This window comes from Scyliorhinus torazame, chromosome 4 (genome assembly GCF_047496885.1).
Source record: "Scyliorhinus torazame isolate Kashiwa2021f chromosome 4, sScyTor2.1, whole genome shotgun sequence".
Lineage (NCBI taxonomy): Eukaryota > Metazoa > Chordata > Chondrichthyes > Carcharhiniformes > Scyliorhinidae > Scyliorhinus > Scyliorhinus torazame.
The window spans coordinates 109,268,355-109,288,605 of NC_092710.1; positions in this window are offsets into that span (position 1 = coordinate 109,268,355).

Genomic DNA, 20,251 nt, shown 5'->3' on the forward strand with positions numbered 1-20,251 from the left:
CCCTACCCTACTCCCTGTACACACACGACTGCGTGGCAAAACTTGGTTCCAACTCCATCTACAAGTTTGCTGATGATACGACCATAGTGAGCCGGATCTCGAATAACGATGAGTCCGAATACAGGAGGGAGATAGAGAACCTAGTGGAGTGGTGTAGCAACAACAATCTCTCCCCCAATGCCAGAAAAACTAAAGAGCTGGTAATTGACTTCAGGAAGCAATGTACTGTACACACCCCTGTCAGCATCAACGGGGCCGAGGTGGAGATGGTTAGCAGTTTCAAATTCCTAGGGTTGCACATCTCCAAAAATCTGTCCTGGTCCACCCACGTCGACGCGACCACCAAGAAAGCACAACAGCACCTATACTTCCTCAGGAAACTAAGGAAATTCGGCATGTCCACATTGACTCTTACCAACTTTTACAGATGCACCATAGAAAGCATCCTATCGGGCTGCATCACAGCCTGGTATGGCAACTGCTCGGCCCAGGACCGCAAGAAACCTCAGAGAGTCGTGAACACCGCCCAGTCCATCACACAAACCTGCCTCCCATCCATTGACTCCATCTACACCTCCCGCTGCCTGGGGAAAGTGGGCAGTATAATCAAAGATCCCTCCCACCCGGCTTACTCACTCTTCCAACTTCTTCCATCGGGCAGGAGATACAGAAGTCTGAGAACACGCACGAACAGGCTCAAAAACAGCTTCTTCCGCACTGTTACCAGACTCCTAAATGAGCCTCTTATGGACTGACTCCATTAACACTACACCCTGTATGCTTCATCCGATGCCAGTGCTTATGTAGTTACATTGTATATGTTGTGTTGCCCTATTATGTATTTTCTTTTATTCCCTTTTCTTCTCATGTACTTAATGATCTGTTGAGCTGTTCGCAGAAAAATATTTTTCACTGTACCTCGGTACACGTGACAATAAACAAATCCAATCCAATCAAATCCAAGTAGCTGTACCCTCTCAACCAACGGGTCCGCCTTGTGGAGTCGAACGTGTCTACGGAGGAGAATGGGTCCTGGGGCTGCCAGCCATGTCGGGAGCAAAACCCCGGAGGTGGACTTCCTAGGGAAGGCAAAGTGACGTTCATGGGGTTTCATTAGTCGCGGTGCACAGGAGCGACCGAATGGAGTGAAGTGCGTCGGAGAGGACCTCCTGCCAGTGGGAGGCCAGGAGATTTCTGGACCGTACGGCCAGCTGGACGGCCGTCCAGACCGTCCCATTCTCCCTCTCCACCTGCCCGTTTCCCCGGGGGTTGTAGCTGGTCGTCCTGCTCGAGGCAATGCCCCTGTTGAGCAGGTACTGGCGCAGCTCATCGCTCATGAATGAGGATCCCCGGTTGCTGTGGACGTAGGCGGGGAAGCCGAACAGAGCGAAGATGGTGTTGAGGGCTTTGATGACTGTGGCAGATGTCATGTCGGGGCATGGGACGGCAAAGGCTAATTGGGAATATTCATCGACCACACTGAGAAAATATGTGTTGCGATCAGTGGAGGGGAGGGGCCCTTTGAGGTCCATGCTGAGGCGTTCAAAGGGGCGGGAGGCCTTCACCAGGCACGCACGGTCTGGCTGGTAGAAGTGTGGTTTACACTCCGCGCAGACCTGGCAGTCTCTGTTGATCGCCCTGACTTCCTAGATGGAGTAGGGCAGGTTGCGGGCCTTGATCAAATGGTACAAATGTGTGACCTGGGTGACAGAGGTTGTCGTGCAGGGTCCGGAGTCGGTCCACTTGTGCGCTGGCACATGTACCTCGGGATAGGGCATCGGGGGGCTCGTTGAGCTTACTGGGGCAATACAAAATCTCGTAATTGTAGGTGGAGACCTCGATCCTCCACCTCAAGATTTTATCGTTTTTGATCTTGCCCCGCTGTGTTATTAAACATAAAGGCAACCGACCGTTGGTCAGTGAGGAGAGTGAATCTCCTACCGGCCAGGTAATGCCTCCAATGCCGCACAGCTTCAACAATGGCTTGGGCCTCTTTTTCGACGGAGGAGTGCCAAATTTTGTCAGCTGCTGTGGGAGGTCACACACCTCAGTGTAATAAATTGATGCACGATCAATTACAGAAAGACAAGAGTAGGATGTAATCGAGGCTTTATTACACTGAGATGTGTGGCCTCCTACAGCAGCTGACGAAAGGCTGCTGTACTGGGAGCGCACATATTTATTCTCCGCCTACTGGGCGGAACCAGCAGGCAGGAATCTACCCCCGTGCCTGTAGTACAGAGGCCTTACCGTAAAGCCCTATATCAACATCCTTTATATACAATATATACATCAGTAATGACTACCACAAAGGAGAAATGGGCAGCACGGTAGCATTGTGGATAGCACAATTGCTTCACAGCTCCAGGGTCCCAGGTTCGATTCCGGCTTGGGTCACTGTCTGTGCGGAGTCTGCACATCCTCCCCGTGTGTGCGTGGGTTTCCTCCGGGTGCTCCGGTTTCCTCCCACAGTCCAAAGATGTGCGGGTTAGGTGGATTGGTCATGATAAATTGCCCTTAGTGTCCAAAATTGCCCTTAGTGTTGGGTAGGGTTACTGGGTTATGGGGATAGGGTGGAGGTGCTGAACTTGGGTAGGGTGCTCTTTCCAAGAGCCGGTGCAGACTCGATGGGCCGAATGGCCTCTTTCTGCACTGTAAATTCCATGAAATTCTATGATGCTGAGGTGGGCGAGGCAGACCCAAGAAATGTACCTGGGAAGGGAGTGAGCTGCAGATTTACCAAGGCCTGGGTGCAGAACTGGCCAAGCTGATGGCTGCGTGTAATCGGATAAAGGCCGATCTCTACAAGAATGGTGTGAAGATCAGGATTTTGGCCCTGCCCACTTGTTGGCGATGCACCAAAAGCAAGAATTTTATTTCTGGCACCTTTTGTGGCGTCTCTAAAATTTGTTTCTTCCGATCTCGATCTTGGTTCATTCAAGACTTACATATTTTTTCATACATTTAGAGCACCAATTATTTCTTTCCAATTACGGGGCAATTTAGCGAGGCCAAACCACCTAACATGCACATCTTTGGGTTGTGGGGGTGAAATCCATGGAGACACGGGAAGAATGTGCAAACTCCACACAGACAGTGACCCAGGGCCGGGATTCGAACCCGGGTCCCCACGCTATAGGTAACAGTGCTAACCACTGCACCGAAGACTTAAGTTTTTTATTTGTTTTTCTGGTATATACTCAGTTTGAATCTTGTCCTTCAAATCTTCCAGTTCTGGTCTGATGTGAACATTTTCCTGTCGAACTGACTTATTTATCTTAATCTTGTGCATTTCATTGCACTGACATGGTCTGTAACCATCTTATGGTTTATTTGAATAATGTCTCCCTCCCTTTGTTTCCTTCTCTCTAGGTTCTTTTTCTGCCCTATCTTTAGGATTGTCTGTTGCCCTTTCTCTGGTATTTTCAGGGTTACCAACCCAAGCTTTAGACTTGCTCCAGTTGAGATGAGTGGACGTTGTAACCCATCCATGATCTGGAACTCGACCTTCCTGCTTGCCATTGCATTGGACTGCCAAACTAATTTGTCTTCCTGGTACAAGTATCACGCCTCATAGCTTCAATCTTACTTTCAAGTCTTCATTTTTGGATCTCCATATTGAGCCACTTATGCACATAGAGTTTATGCACATAGAATTTACAGTGCAGAAGGAGGCCAATCGGTCCATTGAGCCTGTATCGGCCCCTGGAAAGAGCACCCCACTTAAGCCCATGCCTCCACCCTATCCCAGTAACCCCACATAACCTTTTTTTTGGACACCTTAGGACAATTTAGCCAATCCACTTAACGTGCAAATCTTTGGACTGTGGGAGGAAACTGGAGCACCCGGAGGAAACCCACAGGGAGAATGTGCAGCCTCCGCACAGACAGTGATCCAAGCCAGGAATCAAACCTGGAACTGTGGAGTTGTGGAGCAACTGTGCTAACCACTGTGCTACCGTGCCACCCAACTGATCTGTGAAGTCATTATGTTGCATGTTGCATTTGTGTCCATCTGACACATCTTGTTCACCTGATACTCTTCCTCTATGGTTGTCATTGTAATAGTTTGTGCTAGTCATATAAATACTGTAGCTTCAAGAGCAGGTCAGAGGCTAGGAATCCTGTGGCAGGTAACTCACCTCCTGACTTCTCCAAAGCTTGTCCACAACCTCCAAGGCACCAGTCAGTGTGTGATGGAATACTCCCGATTTTCCTGGATGAGTGTAGCTCCAACAACACTGCAGAAGTTTGATACCATCCAGGAAACTGAAACCCACTTGGTTGGCACTCTATCCACGCTCCACCACTGATTCACAGTAAAGGTAAAGTTGCCATAGTCCCAGATAACCATAGGTAACCTTTGAGGGAGAGAGCTGGTGGTGATTTAACATGGGGATCACCAAACTCGGGCAAGGTTGAGAAGGCTGGGCCTTCATGAATAACCTCAGCCGGTACGGGCATTGAACCTGCGCTGTTGGCTTGCTCAGCATCACAAACCAGCAGTGTGCGCCACCCACAAGATGCACTGCAGGAACTCACCAAGGCTTCTTAGACACCGCCCACAACCTCTACCGTGTAGAAGGACAAGGGCTGCAGATACATGGGAACACCACCACCTGGAAGTTCTCCTCCAATCCATTCACCATCCTGATTTGGAAATATATGCTGTTTCTTCACTTGTCACTGGATCAAAATCTTAGAACTCCCTCCTATTGGTGTACCCTCGCCACACGGACTGCAGAAGTTCAAAAAGCAGCTCATCATCACCTTCCTAGGATAATTAGAGCAGCACGGTAGCACAGTGGTTAGCACAGTTGCTTCACAGCTCCAGGATCCCAGGTTCGATTCCCGGCTTGGGTCACTGTCTGTGCGGAGTCTGCACGTTTTCCCCATGTGTGAGGGGGTTTCGTCCGGGTGCTCCGGTTTCCTCCCACAGTCCAAAGATGTGCAGGTTAGGTGGATTGGCCATGCTAAATTGTCCTTGGTGTCCAAAAAGGTTAGGTGGGATTACTGAGTTACAGGGATGGGATGGGCTTAAATGGGGTGCTCTTTCCAAGGGCCGGTGCAGACTCGATGGACCGAATGGCCTCCTGCTGCACTGCAAATTCTATGAAATTAGGGATGGGCAATAAATGTTGGCCTAACTAGTAAAGCCCACATTCCATGTAATCTCTCCAGTAGCCATCTTCATCGGCTTCTTTTGAGCCAAACACTTCTGTGCAAAATGATTCTGCCTCTTGCAGTCAAAGCACTGCTTTCTCCATACTGCACAATCCTTCTTTTCCTGTGAATGCTGTCCTCCACGGTAAATGATTCCTGCCCTTTGTCTGTGATTGCTCTGCTCTTTCAGCTTGGACCATCTCTCAGCAGAATATGTTCTGGCTGAAATTTCACAACCTCCGCATTTTGACATGGGTCTGCTGCTTTCTTTAGCATCAGTTTCTCATCTGTCAATCGGCTTGTACTCACTGAGGGATGTCTCATGCCTAAGACTATTCTATCTTTAATCTGACCACCTTTTAGCTGTCCAATTTTACATAATTCTGCCAGCTCTGGTCCTGCAGTCACGTACAATGGTCACGTTTTCGCTGGTTAGCATTGCTGCCTACGCCACTGAAGGCCCAGTCCCGGCCCCGAGTCAATGTCTGGGTGGAGTTTGCATATTCTCCCCTTGTCTGCGTGGGTTTTACCCCAAAACCCAAAAATGTGCAGGTTAGTTGGATTGGCCACAATAAATTACCCCGTAATAGGAAAAAAAATAATTGGGTACTCTAAATTAATGAAAGAAAACATTCAATCTGGATTCAAAATGTGCGTTCACAATCTCTGCCGTCTATTTTCTTTGCTTGCCAGTCAGATTTAAAGCGGTATATACTTTGTAGCAGTCCCTCCCCAACAGTGTTACAAGTATGGCTACTCTTATCAGTTCAGGCTTGCTAGTTATGTCTGTTGCAATGTGAGGTTTGCCATTGTAAGTGGAAAAAACGCCGGATTTGCCATGTAACACCATCCTATGTTACTGGAAATGGGATTGGAAAATGCCCCTGCGGCCATATTTGCTCACTCAGTATTTACTTATAGCCTTTTGTTTCATTTCTTTTGTCCTTGTATATCTGCTTTTCTTTTTAAATGTATTTTACATAAGAACATAAGAACTAGGAGCAGGAGTTGGTCATCTGGCCCCTCGAGCCTGCTCCGCCGTTCAATGAGATCATGGCTGATCTTTTGTGGACTCAGCTCCACTTTGCGGCCCAAACACCATAACCCTTAATCCCTTAATTCTTTAAAAAACTATCTATCTTTATCTTAAAAACATTTAATGAAGGAGCCTCAACTGCTTCACTGGGCAAGGAATTCCATAGATTCAACCCTTTGGGTGAAGAAGTTCCTCCTAAACTCAGTCCTAAATCTACTTCCCCTTATTTTGAAGCTATGCCCCCCAGTTCTGCTTTCACCCGCCAGTGGAAACAACCTGCCCGCATCTGTCCTATCTATTCTCTTCATAATTTTATATGTTTCTACAAGATCCCCCCACATCCTTCTAAATTCCACCGAGTACAGTCCCAGTCTACTCAACCTCTCCTCAATCCACCCCCCTCAACTCTGGGATTAACCTAGTGAATCTCCTCTGCACACCCTCCAGCGCCAGTACGTCCTTTCTCAGGTAAGGAGACCAAAACTGAACACAATACTCCAGGTAAGGCCTCACTAACACTTTATACAATTGCAGCAGAGCCTCCCTAGTCTTAAACTCCATCCCTATAGCAATGAAGGACAAAACTCCATTTGCCTTCTTGATCACCCGTAAACCAACTTTTTGCGACTCTTACACCAGCACACCCAGGTCTCTCTGCACGTTTTAATATTTTGTCATTTAAATAATAATCCCTTTTGCTGTTATTCCTACCAAAATGGATAACCTCACATTTGTCAACCTTGTATTCCATCTGCCAGACCCTAGCCCATTCACTTAACCTATCCAAATCCCTCTGCAGACTTCCGGGAGCCTCTGCACTTTTTGCTTTTTGCTTTCGCATGGTATGACCAGGTATGGAGGTACCGTGATGTCGAGGGTAATAACAAAGTGTTCATAGTGCAGCAATCAGTCGAACGGGCGGCCTGATCGTCCTTCTGGAGCGCCTGGGCTTCGGCGGTGATTCTGATGGGGGTCCCAGCGGTTGCGACTCCGGGAACGTGATGTCGTCCTCCCAGGCAGCTTCGTCACCCCTAGGTGGCGCTCTTGGGGCAAAAGGTGGACGGGGGGGGAAGGCGCCTGTAGGGGGCGTCGGTGTGAGCTCGGGCCTAGGCAGGAGCGGCGGGAGTACTGATCCTCCAGTGAGGTGCTGATGGGGGTGGGGGCAATGGTGCAGGTGCGCGTGGGGTTCCGGCGGGCGCCAGGTCCCGAAGGGAGACCATGTCTTGGCGGCCGTCAGGGAACGCTACATAGGCGTACTGGGGGTTGGCGTGCAGCAGGTGGACCCTCTCGACCAACAGGTCCGACTTGTGCGCTCTCACATGTTTCCGAGACAGGATGGGTCCGGGTGTCGCTAGCCAGGTTGGGAGCGAGGACCCGGAGGAGGACTCCCTGGGGAAAACAAGGAGACGTTCGTGAGGTGTCTGATTCGTGCTTGTACAGAGCAGTGACCGGATGGAGTGGAGAGCCACCGGGAGGACTTCCTGCCAGCGGGAGACTGGGAGATTCCTGGACCGTAGGGCCAGCAGGAAGGTCTTCCAGACCGTTCCGTTCTCCCTCTCTATCTGCCCGTTTCCCCGGGGGTTGTAACTTGCCGTCCTGTTTGAGCGATGCCCTTGCTGAGCAGGAATTGACGCAGTTCGTCACTCATAAAGGAGGACCCCCTATCACTGTGAATGTATGCGGGGAAACCAAACAGTGTAGATACCCTGGAGGGCCTTGATGACGGTGGTTGTGGTCATGTCTGGGCAGGGGATGGCGAATGGGAACCGGGAGTACTCGTCAATCACGTTCAGGAAATACGTGTTGCGGTGGGTGGAGGGGAGGGGGCCTTTGAAATCCATGCTGAGGCGTTCAAAGGGACGGGAAGCCTTTATCAGGTGCGCCCTCTCTGGCCGGTAGAAGTGCGGCTTGTACTCCGCGCAGGTTTGGCAGTCCCTGGTGACGGTCCTGACCTCCTCGATGGAGTAGGGCAGGTTGCGGGTCTTGATAAAATGAAAGAAACGAGTGACCCCCGGGTGGCAGAGATCCTCGTGGAGGGATCGGAGGTGGTCCACTTGTGCGGTGGCACAAGTGCCGCGGGACAGGGCATCAGAAGGCTCGTTCAGCTTCCTCGGACGGTACAAGATCTCGTAATTGTAGGTGGAGAGTTCCATCCTCCACCGCAAGATCTTGTCGTTCTTAATCTTGCCCCGCTGTGCATTATCGAACATGAAGGCAACCGACCGTTGGTCCATGAGGAGAGTGAATCCCCTGCCGGCCAGGTAATGCCTCCAGTGTCGCACAGCTTCTACTGTGGCCTGGGCCTCCTTTTCGACCGAGGAGTGGCGAATTTCGGAAGCATGGAGAGTACGGGAGAAGAAAGCCACAGGCCTGCCCGCATGGTTGAGGGTGGCCGCCAGAGCTATGCCGGACGCATCACTCTCAACCTGGAAGGGGAGAGACTCGTCGATGGCGCGCATCGTGGCTTTTGCAATGTCTGCTTTGATGCGGCCGAAGGCCTGGTGGGCCTCCGTCGACAGGGGGAAGGTTGAGGACTGGATTAGGGGTCGGGCTTTGTCTGCGTAATTGGGGACCCACTGTGCATAATAGCTGAAGAACCCGAGGCAGCGCTTTAGAGCCTTGGGGCAGTGAGGGAGGGGGAACTCCATGAGGGGGCGCATGCCCTCAGGGTCGGGGCCTATGACTCCACTTCGCACCACGTAGCCTAGAATGGCTAGACGGTCTGTGTAAAACACGCATTTATCCTTATTGTATGTCAGATTAAGGATTTTCGCGGTCTGGAGAAATTTGCGGAGGTTGGTGTCGTGGTCCTGCTGGTCATGGCTGCAGATGGTGACGTTATCCAGATACGGGAACGATGCGCGTAAGCCGTACCGGTCAACCATTCGGTCCATCTCTCGTTGGAAGACCGAGACCCCGTTCATGACACCGAAGGGAACCCTTAAAAAGTTGGATCTATTCTCTTCATAATTTTATATGTTTCTACAAGATCCCCCCACATCCTTCTAAATTCCACCGAGTACAGTCCCAGTCTACTCAACCTCTCCTCAATCCACCCCCCTCAACTCTGGGATTAACCTAGTGAATCTCCTCTGCACACCCTCCAGCGCCAGTACGTCCTTTCTCAGGTAAGGAGACCAAATCTGAACACAATACTCCAGGTGTGGCCTCACTAACACCTTATACAATTGCAGCAGAGCCTCCCTAGTCTTAAACTCCATCCCTATAGCAATGAAGGACAAAACTCCATTTGCCTTCTTGATCACCCGTAAACCAACTTTTTGCGACTCTTACACCAGCACACCCAGGTCTCTCAGCACGTTTTAATATTTTGTCATTTAAATAATAATCCCTTTTGCTGTTATTCCTACCAAAATGGATAACCTCACATTTGTCAACCTTGTATTCCATCTGCCAGACCCTAGCCCATTCACTTAACCTATCCAAATCCCTCTGCAGACTTCCGGGAGCCTCTGCACTTTTTGCTTTTTGCTTTCGCATGGTATGACCAGGTATGGAGGTACCGTGATGTCGAGGGTAATAACAAAGTGTTCATAGTGCAGCAATCAGTCGAACGGGCGGCCTGATCGTCCTTCTGGAGCGCCTGGGCTTCGGCGGTGATTCTGATGGGGGTCCCAGCGGTTGCGACTCCGGGAACGTGATGTCGTCCTCCCAGGCAGCTTCGTCACCCCTAGGTGGCGCTCTTGGGGCAAAAGGTGGACGGGGGGGGAAGGCGCCTGTAGGGGGCGTCGGTGTGAGCTCGGGCCTAGGCAGGAGCGGCGGGAGTACTGATCCTCCAGTGAGGTGCTGATGGGGGTGGGGGCAATGGTGCAGGTGCGCGTGGGGTTCCGGCGGGCGCCAGGTCCCGAAGGGAGACCATGTCTTGGCGGCCATCAGGGAACGCTACATAGGCGTACTGGGGGTTGGCGTGCAGCAGGTGGACCCTCTCGACCAACAGGTCCGACTTGTGCGCTCTCACATGTTTCCGAAACAGGATGGGTCCGGGTGTCGCTAGCCAGGTTGGGAGCGAGGACCCGGAGGAGGACTCCCTGGGGAAAACAAGGAGACGTTCGTGAGGTGTCTGATTCGTGCTTGTACAGAGCAGTGACCGGATGGAGTGGAGAGCCACCGGGAGGACTTCCTGCCAGCGGGAGACTGGGAGATTCCTGGACCGTAGGGCCAGCAGGAAGGTCTTCCAGACCGTTCCGTTCTCCCTCTCTATCTGCCCGTTTCCCCGGGGGTTGTAACTTGCCGTCCTGTTTGAGCGATGCCCTTGCTGAGCAGGAATTGACGCAGTTCGTCACTCATAAAGGAGGACCCCCTATCACTGTGAATGTATGCGGGGAAACCAAACAGTGTAGATACCCTGGAGGGCCTTGATGACGGTGGTTGTGGTCATGTCTGGGCAGGGGATGGCGAATGGGAACCGGGAGTACTCGTCAATCACGTTCAGGAAATACGTGTTGCGGTCGGTGGAGGGGAGGGGGCCTTTGAAATCCATGCTGAGGCGTTCAAAGGGACGGGAAGCCTTTATCAGGTGCGCCCTCTCTGGCCGGTAGAAGTGCGGCTTGTACTCCGCGCAGGTTTGGCAGTCCCTGGTGACGGTCCTGACCTCCTCGATGGAGTAGGGCAGGTTGCGGGTCTTGATAAAATGAAAGAAACGAGTGACCCCCGGGTGGCAGAGATCCTCGTGGAGGGATCGGAGGTGGTCCACTTGTGCGGTGGCACAAGTGCCACGGGACAGGGCATCAGAAGGCTCGTTCAGCTTCCTCGGACGGTACAAGATCTCGTAATTGTAGGTGGAGAGTTCCATCCTCCACCGCAAGATCTTGTCGTTCTTAATCTTGCCCCGCTGTGCATTATCGAACATGAAGGCAACCGACCGTTGGTCCATGAGGAGAGTGAATCCCCTGCCGGCCAGGTAATGCCTCCAGTGTCGCACAGCTTCTACTGTGGCCTGGGCCTCCTTTTCGACCGAGGAGTGGCGAATTTCGGAAGCATGGAGAGTACGGGAGAAGAAAGCCACAGGCCTGCCCGCATGGTTGAGGGTGGCCGCCAGAGCTATGCCGGACGCATCACTCTCAACCTGGAAGGGGAGAGACTCGTCGATGGCGCGCATCGTGGCTTTTGCAATGTCTGCTTTGATGCGGCTGAAGGCCTGGCGGGCCTCCGTCGACAGGGGGAAGGTTGAGGACTGGATTAGGGGTCGGGCTTTGTCTGCGTAATTGGGGACCCACTGTGCATAATAGCTGAAGAACCCGAGGCAGCGCTTTAGAGCCTTGGGGCAGTGAGGGAGGGGGAACTCCATGAGGGGGCGCATGCCCTCAGGGTCGGGGCCTATGACTCCACTTCGCACCACGTAGCCTAGAATGGCTAGACGGTCTGTGTAAAACACGCATTTATCCTTATTGTATGTCAGATTAAGGATTTTCGCGGTCTGGAGAAATTTGCGGAGGTTGGTGTCGTGGTCCTGCTGGTCATGGCTGCAGATGGTGACGTTATCCAGATACGGGAACGATGCGCGTAAACCGTACCGGTCAACCATTCGGTCCATCTCTCGTTGGAAGACCGACACCCCGTTCATGACACCGAAGGGAACCCTTAAAAAGTGATAGAGCTGCCCGTCTGCTTCGAAGACAGTGTACTGGCGGTCACCATTACGGAGGGATAGCTGGTGGTAGGCAGACTTGAGATCCACCGTGGAGAAAACCTTGTATTGCGCGATCCTGTTCACCAGGTCAGCTATACGGGGGAGAGGGTACGCATCCAGCTGCGTAAACCTGTTGATGGTCTGACTGTAGTCGATGACCATCCTATGTTTCTCCCCAGTCTTTACCGCCACTACTTGAGCTCTCCAGGGACTGTTGCTCGCTTCGATGACCCCTTCCCTCAGTAGCCTCTGGACCTCTGACCTGATAAAGGTCCAATTCTGGGCACTGTACCGTCTGCTCCTGGTGGCGACGGGTTTGCAATCCGGGGTGAGGTTCGCAAACAGGGAAGGTGGGTCGACCTTAAGGGTTGCGAGGCCGCAGACAGTAAGGGGGGGTATAGGGCCGCCGAATTTAAAAGTCAGGCTTTGCAGATGGCACTGGAAAACCAGCCCAAGGAGGGTGGCTGCGCAGAGGTGCAACAGGACGTACAGCTGGAAATTGTGGAATTCCCTGCCTTGGACAGTGAGGTTCGCTAGGCAGAACCCCTTTATCACCACCACGTGTGACCCGGAGGCCAGGGAGATCCTTTGGTTTACGGGATGGGTGACAAGAGAACAGCGCCTTACCGTGTCAGGGTGAACAAAGCTTTCCATGCTCCCAGAGTCGATCAGGCACGACGTCTCGTGGCCGTTGTCGCTTTCGCAAGCGTAGGGGGCCGACTCTGGTCCAGAGTCACCGAGGCCAGCTGCAGTAATGGAGAGTTCTGGTTGGGCAGCATGTAGTCGGCTGTGCTGGAGGCCTGGGGCCCCATCCAAGATGGCGTCAGCCATGGGTCGCACATGGTGTCTGGGGATGAAGAAGATGGCAGCGGCGAGGGACAAAATGGCGGCGCCCACCCATCCAGCAAGGTGTCCGGGGGGGGGGCAAAATGGCCGTGCCCGCGGGTCGCACGTGGCCTTAGGATAGGGGGGGTGGCGGTGAGCGCTGGGCAGTCGGGGCCTGAAATGGGGGTTGCCGATAGTCACTGGAGACCGCGGCCACGGCGCAGGCCTAGCAGACCCCCACATAGTGGCTCTTCTTGCCGCACCCTTTGCAGGTGGCGGTGCGGGCCAGGCAGCGTGGGCGGGGATGGTTCGCCTGCCCGCAGAAGAAACAGTGGTGTCCAGCGGCGTTAGCAGGCTGGCTCACCGCGCAGGCTTGCGGGATCAGGGGAAAGGTCTGAGGGGCTGCCGCTAAGGGGTGCCACGCAGCTCAGGGGGCCGTCGCGCAATTGGGAGCAAAGAACAACGCGTTTTTATATGCAACGTCCATGGACCCTGCCAGGGCCCGTGCCTCTGCAAGTCCCAGAGTGTCCATTTCTAGGAGCCTTCGGCGGATATCGGGGGAGGTCATACCTGCCACGAAAGCATCCCTGATCAAAAGTTCCGTGTGCTCATTCCCCGAAACTGGCGGGCAGCCACAGTTTCGGCCCAGCACCAGCTGCGCCCGGTAGAAGTATTCCAACGTTTCTTCGGGGCTTTGCCTCCTCGTCGCCAGCAGGTGACGAGCGTAGACCTGGTTCACAGGGCGGATATAATGTCCTTCTAGCAGCTCGATCGCGGCAGCATAATTCACCGCCTCCTCGATAAGAGGGTAGATCCCAGGGCTGACCCGTGAGCGTAGGAGATTCATCTTTTGTCCTTCCATGGGGGTGTCGGCGGCCGTGTCGAGGTAGCCCTTAAAGCACGCCAGCCAATGTTTGAAAATAGCAGCAGAGTTGTCCGCGTGGGGGCTGAGCTGAAGGCACTCCGGTTTGATACGGAGATCCATCCTTTCAACTGAAGTTGTAGCAGATTAAATTGATGCGCAATCAATTACTCTCAAGACAAGGTGAGGCATAACTAATAGGCTTTAATCTGCTAGAACTCTTCCCCAGCAGCTTCGATACAGAAAATGAAGGCTGCTGGGACGGCATCGGTTCTTATACTACGCCTCTCAGGGCGGAGCTATGTACATCAGCCAATGGTAGTCTCCTGGGTCTAACCAATGGTCACCCACCTCTCAGGTACCGCAATACCTGGTATTACCACACCAGTATTTTCATTGCAACTTTTATTTTTGTCTCTTTTTTAGCAGCATTCTGGTAGACGTGAGTCTTTCTGTTCCTTGGTTCTCAGTGTCTTCTCTGCATCATGTGCAAGGTTTCCACTTTCTGACACCATGTTTCTGTATAAGGACAGCAGTTTTCATGAGCGTCTTGCCTCCAGTGAGAGGCTTTATTGAATGCCTTAAGACATCGGTCTCCAGAAGCAGCCTCATGGTGTAGTCACATAACTACAGAAATCCAGATGTAACAATCAGACAGATGACATTTCAAAACCTAAACACTGGGGGAACAGCAAGTCTTCCACTGCGTGCCCCCCCCCCCCCCCCCCCCACACACTTCCTAAACTTTCCTGGATGGGAGTCTTCGCTAAACTGTAGGGTCACACATTGTTTTTTCTTCTCTGGGACATTCTAATTCCGTATTGACTGACAGCTAAGCAAAAGCTCCAGGTCTGAAATGAGTGAATAGCTGTCCATATACCCTTTAACTATGGTGCCTGGACCTTTGACCCCATGAAGTAATGGTGGGGATGTCAACTTCCTGCTCGCCCCATCATGAGATTTGATAACTCCGTATGGATGTGTCCCCGCACCCTCAGTAGATAAATCACTTCAAATTCTGCTCGTCCTGGCACCAAGTCTTGACTCCAGAACGGAAGATTCTGCCCATCTGTTTCCCTCCATAGGTGCTGCCTGACCTGACTGTTTCCAGAATTAATGCAACAGCTGTCCATGCCACCTGAGAGACCTCTCTTGAATGCTAATCCTTACCTATTTTTTTCAATCCTGTCACAGGAGAAACTTGTGGATAATTCCTCTTGTAGGCTGGGGACGAGAGTGAACATTCTGAATAACAAGGAGCTGACATCCTACAAAGAACAGGCCTACAGGCTGCTGAGGAGGCGCACTCTTCTGGTCTAGATGGTGAGATTGGTGTAACAGCATATGAGGCAGATCACAATCACCAAGCCTTTGAAGCAACACACGACCAGAAGCTTTCTCTATTGTTATATAGTTATATATTTTGTAATATCCCGCACATAACCTTTGGGTGGGAATGCTTGTCTTCTCCGTGCTCCTGGCGGAGTACATGTTCCCCCGCTATGGGCTGGGTATCTCAATTAACCCTTGTATATAAGGTCGGTCAGGAAGGCAACATCAGAAGAAACCCGATAGGATCTACCGGGTAGTGTACATATCGTTTGTGTAAATAAAACTTCATCTTATTTCACTCGGTGTGGACAGTCGTGTCCTTAGTAAACTGGCGACGAGGTCTAAACTGGTTTACTGACTTCTGGTTGCGGCTATGCGGAGCTAAGTCGCACATTCGGCAGCTCCCGCAAAAACAGACTTTTGGGCTCTTTTCAGTGCCTCCAACGGCACTTTTTCGACGTTTCCCGCTGTGGGAAGGAGTCTATAACAGCTCCCCGTCAGTATATGGCTTCAACTAGGAGCGGGACGACAAAAAAGGTGGTGGTGGACCCGAAGAAGGTGCGAGGGAAGAAGGACAAAATGGCGGCGGGCGGAGACCAGGCAGCATGGATGCAATGGGCGGAGGAGCAGCAGGAGTGTATCCAGCGCTGCTTCAGAGAGATTAAAACGGACCTGCTAGAGCCGATGAAGGTTTCTATTGATAAGCTGCTGGAGACACAGACGGCCCAGGGGGTGGCGATCCGCAAAAAGATCGACAAAAGGTCTCTGACAATGAGGACGAGATCTTAGGCCTTGCGGTAAAGGTGGAGGCGCACAAGGCGCTCCACAAGAAATGGCAGGGGCGGTTCGAGGAGATGGAGAATCGGTCGAGGCGGAAGAATCTGCGGATTCTGGGCCTCCAGGAGGGGCTGGAGGGGCCGGATGTGGGGGCCTATGTGGTCACCTTGGTGAACTCACTGATGGGAGTGGGGTCCTTCCAGGGGCCCCTGGAGCTGGAAGGGGCCCATAGAGTGTTGGCGAGGAGGCCCAAGGCTAACGAGCCTCCGCGGGCAGTGCTGGTGAGGTTCCATCGGTTTGTCGATCGGGAGTGTGTGCTCAGGTGGGCCAAGAAGGAGAGGAGCAGCAGATGGGAGAACACGGAGGTTCGGATATACCAGGACTTGAGTGCGGAGGTGGCGAAGAGGAGGGCTGGGTACAATCCAGCGAAGGCGGTGCTGCACAGGAAGGGGGTGAAGTTTGGCATGTTGCAGCCGGCACGACTGTGGGTTACCTATAAGGACCGGCACCATTATTTTGAGTTTCCGGAGAAGGCGTGGGCCATTGTTCAGGCCGAGAAGTTGGACACAGATTGAGGGTCGGGATGGGCGATTGGGGACTGCGGTTGATATGTTATGTTTATTTTTGTTTCGAGGGGGGTGCCTTTGTATTGCTCCGGGTTTCTTTTTCTCTGTGTTTTTCTCTTTCGGGTCTGTGAGGGTGGCTGGGGCGGGTTGGGCACTGTTTTGGTTGGGTTGGTTGGGGGGGCTCTTGGAGGGGGGTAGGTAAGCGGAACAGAGGGGGTAGACGGTGGTGAGATGGAGCCCCGTGGGGGAGGGGGAGGCCCGAGTCGGGGGTGAGGGGACCGGGCCTGTAGAAGGAGCTGTGTCAGAGGTGGCGGGGCCTGGTAGGTGGAAAGCGTGGGCTTTTTCCCGCGCAGAAGACTGGAGGGGGCGGTGCCGGGGCGGGGAAGCGAGGGTTGTTTCCCGCGCTTAGAGCGGAAGGGGGAGGGGGAGAGCCTATGAATGGGGAACGGGAGAGGAGGGTGTGCCACACAATGGGAGGAGTCGAAGGAGAGGCGGGAGTGGCCGGGGTCAGCAAGAGTCAGCTGACTTGCGGAAGTGCAATGGGGGGAGTAAATCGGCTAGGATGGGTCCTAGCCAGGGTGGGTGAGGGGGGGGGGGGGGGGGGGGGGGGTTGGGGGGGGGGATCGAGTTGCTGCTGCTATGGTCAAGGAGGAGCTGGAGCGAGTGGGGGGGGGGGTCGAGACAGGCGTATGCCGCTGTGGGGAACGGGCCGTGTGTGGGATGCGGGTGCGTGGCTGGCCGAGGAGGGGTCATGGCTAGTCGGTGGGGGAGGGGGGCGGGTAGCCCCCTGATCCGGCTGATAACCTGGAATGTAAGGGGACTGAATGGGCCGGTTAAGCGGGCCCGTGCGTTCGCGCACCTGAAGGGGCTCAAGGCGGATGTGGTTATGCTTCAGTAGACACACCTCAAGGTGGCAGACCAGGTAAGATTGAGGAAAGGGTGGGTAGGTCAGGTGTTTCACTCGGGGCTGGTTGTCAAAAATCGAGGGGTGGCGATCTTGGTGGAAAGAAGGTGTCATTCGAGGCGTCGAGCATTGTGGCAGATAATGGCGGTAGGTACATAATGGTAAGTGGTAAGTTGCAGGGAGAGAGGGTGGTACTGGTCAATGTGTATGCCCCGAACTGGGACAATGCGGGTTTTATGCGGCGTATGTTGGGTCGGATCCCAGACTTGGAAGTGGGGGGCCTGATAATGGGGGTAGACTTTAACACGGTGCTGGATCCGCCACGGGATCGCTCCAGGTCTAGGACGGGTAGGAAGCAGGCGGCGGCTAGAGTGCTGAGGGGGTTTATGGACCAGATGGGAGGGGTGGACCCTTGGAGATTTGCAAGGCTGGGGGCTAGGGAATTTCATTCTTCTCACATGTCCATAAGGCTTCTTCCCGAATCGACTTTTTCATCTTGAGTAGGGCGCTGATAGCGAGAGTAGAGGATACCGAGTATTCGGCAATAGCCATTTCGGACCACGCCCCGCATTGGGTGGACTTGGAGATGGGGGAGGAATGGGCGCTTGGAGGTGGGGCTGTTGGCAGACGAGGAGGTGAGCGAGCGGGTCCGAGGAAGTATAGAGAGGTACTTGGAGGCCAATGACAACAGGGAGGTCCGAGTGGGGATGGCATGGGAGGCACTGAAGGCGGTGGTGAGGAGAAAGCTGATCTCCATTTGAGCCCACAAGGAGCGGAGGGAGCGGGGGGGGGAGAGGGAGAGGCTGGTGGGGGAGATGGTGAGGGTAGACAGGAGGTATGCGGAGGAGCCTGAGGAAGGATTGCTCAGGAAGAGGCGTAGTCTCCAGGCCGAATTCGACGTGGTGACCACCAGGAAGGCGGAGGTGCAGTGGAGGAAGGCCCAGGGGGCGATTTACGAGTATGGGGAAAAGGCAAGCCGGGTGCTGGCGCATCAGCTTCGGAAGCGGGACGCAGCTACGGAGATCGGGGGAGTTAAGGACAGGGGAGGGAGTGTGGTGCAGAGTGGGGTTGGCATCAATGGGGTCTTCAGGGACTTTTACAAGGAATTGTACCGATCCGAGCCCCCACGGGAGGAGGGACGGGTTGGGCCGCTTCCTGGTCCAATTGAGGTTTCCAAAGGTGGAAGAGGGACTGGTGGCGGGATTGGGGGCCCCGATTGGGCTGGAGGAGCTGATCAAAGGGATAGGAAGCATGCAGGCGGGGAAGGCACCGGGGCCGGACGGTTTCCAGGTCGAATTCTATAAATAATATATGGGCCTGTTGGGCCCGCTGATAGTTAGAACTTTCAATGAGGCAAGGGAGGGGGGGGACATTGCCCCCGACGATGTCCCGGGCACTGGTCTCCTTGATCCTGAAGCGGGACAAGGATCCCCTGCAATGTGGGTCGTACAGACCGATTTCCTTGCTAAATGTAGATGCCAAGGTGCTGGCGAAGGTCTTAGCCACGAGGATTGAGGATTGTGTGCTACAGATCATCCATGAAGACCAGACGGGGTTTGTGAAGGGGAGACAGTTGAACGTGAATGTGCGAAGGCTTTTGAACGTTATCATGATGCCGGCGAGGGAGGGGGAGGCGGAGATAGTGGTGGCGATGGAATCTGAGAAAGCCTTTGATAGGGTAGAGTGGGGGTACCTGTGGGAGGTGCTGAAGAGGTTCGGGTTTGGGGAGGGGTTTGTCATGTGGGTCAGGCTGTTGTATGAGGTCCCGATGGCGAGTGTGGCCACAAACAGGAGGAGGTCCGAGTACTTTCGGTTGCACCGAGGAACGAGACAGGGGTGTCCCCTGTCCCCCCTGCTCTTCGCACTGACGATTGAACCCCTGGCTATGGCACTGAGGGAGTCAAGGAACTGGAGGGGGTTGGTACGGGGTGGGGAGGAGCATAGGGTGTCGCTTTATGCGGACGGCCTGCTGCTGGTTGTGGCGGACCCGGTAGGAGGAATGCCGGAGGTAATGAGGATTCTTAGGGAATTTGGGGACTTTTCGGGGTACAAGCTCAACATGGGGAAGAGCGAGCTGTTCGTAGTTCATCCAGGGAACCAGCAGAGGGGGATTGGCGAGGTCCCACTAAAAATGGCGGAGAGGAGCTTCAGGTATTTGGGGGTCCTGGTGGCCAGGAGCTGGGAGGCCCCGCATAGGCTTAATTGTACAAGGTTGGTGGAACAAATGGAGGAGGAGTTCAAGAGGTGGGACGCGTTGCTAGGGTGCAGTCAATCAAAATGACGGTGCTCCCAAGGTTTTTGTTCCTGTTCCAATGCCTCCCCGTGTTTATCCCGAAGGCATTTTTCAGGCGGGTTAACAGGAGTATAATGGGGTTTGTGTGGGCGCAAGGGACTCCGAGGGTGAGAAGGGTGTTCCTGGAGCAGAGTAGAGATAGGGGGGGCTGGCGCTGCCCAACCTCTGTGGGTACTACTGGGCCGCCAATGCGACGATGGTGTGCAAGTGGGTGATGGAGGGGGAGGGGGCTGCATAGAAGAGGCTGGAGACGGCGTCTTGTGTGGGTACGAGTCTGGGGGCGCTGGCAACGGCGCCGCTGCCGCACCCTCCAAGGAGGTATTCCACGAGCCCAGTGGTGGTGGCTGCCCTCAACATTTGGGGGCAGTGGAGGCGGCACAGGGGGAAAGTTGGAGCCTCGGCGTGGACCCCATTACGGGGGAACCACCGGTTTGCCCCAGGAAGAACAGGTGGAGGGTTCTCGGGGTGGCACAGGGCAGGGATACGAAAGTTGGGGGACCTGTTTGTGGACGGGAAGTTCGCGAGTCTGGGTGAGCTGGAGGAGAAGTACGGGCTCCCCCCGGGGAACAACTTCAGGTACTTACAGGTAAGGGCGTTTCGCAGACGGCAGGTGGTGGAATTCCCGCGGCTACTGCCACACACAGTACAGGACAGGGTGTTCTCGGGGGGGTGGGTGGAAGTGGGGAAGATCTCGGAAACTTACCAGGTGATGCAGGAGGAGGAGGAGGCCTCGGTGGTGGAGGTAAAAGGTAAGTGGGAGGAGGAGTTGGGAGAGGAAATTGAGGAAGGGACATAGGCAGATGCCCTGGGGAGGGTGAACTCTTCCTCATCGTGCGCGAGGCT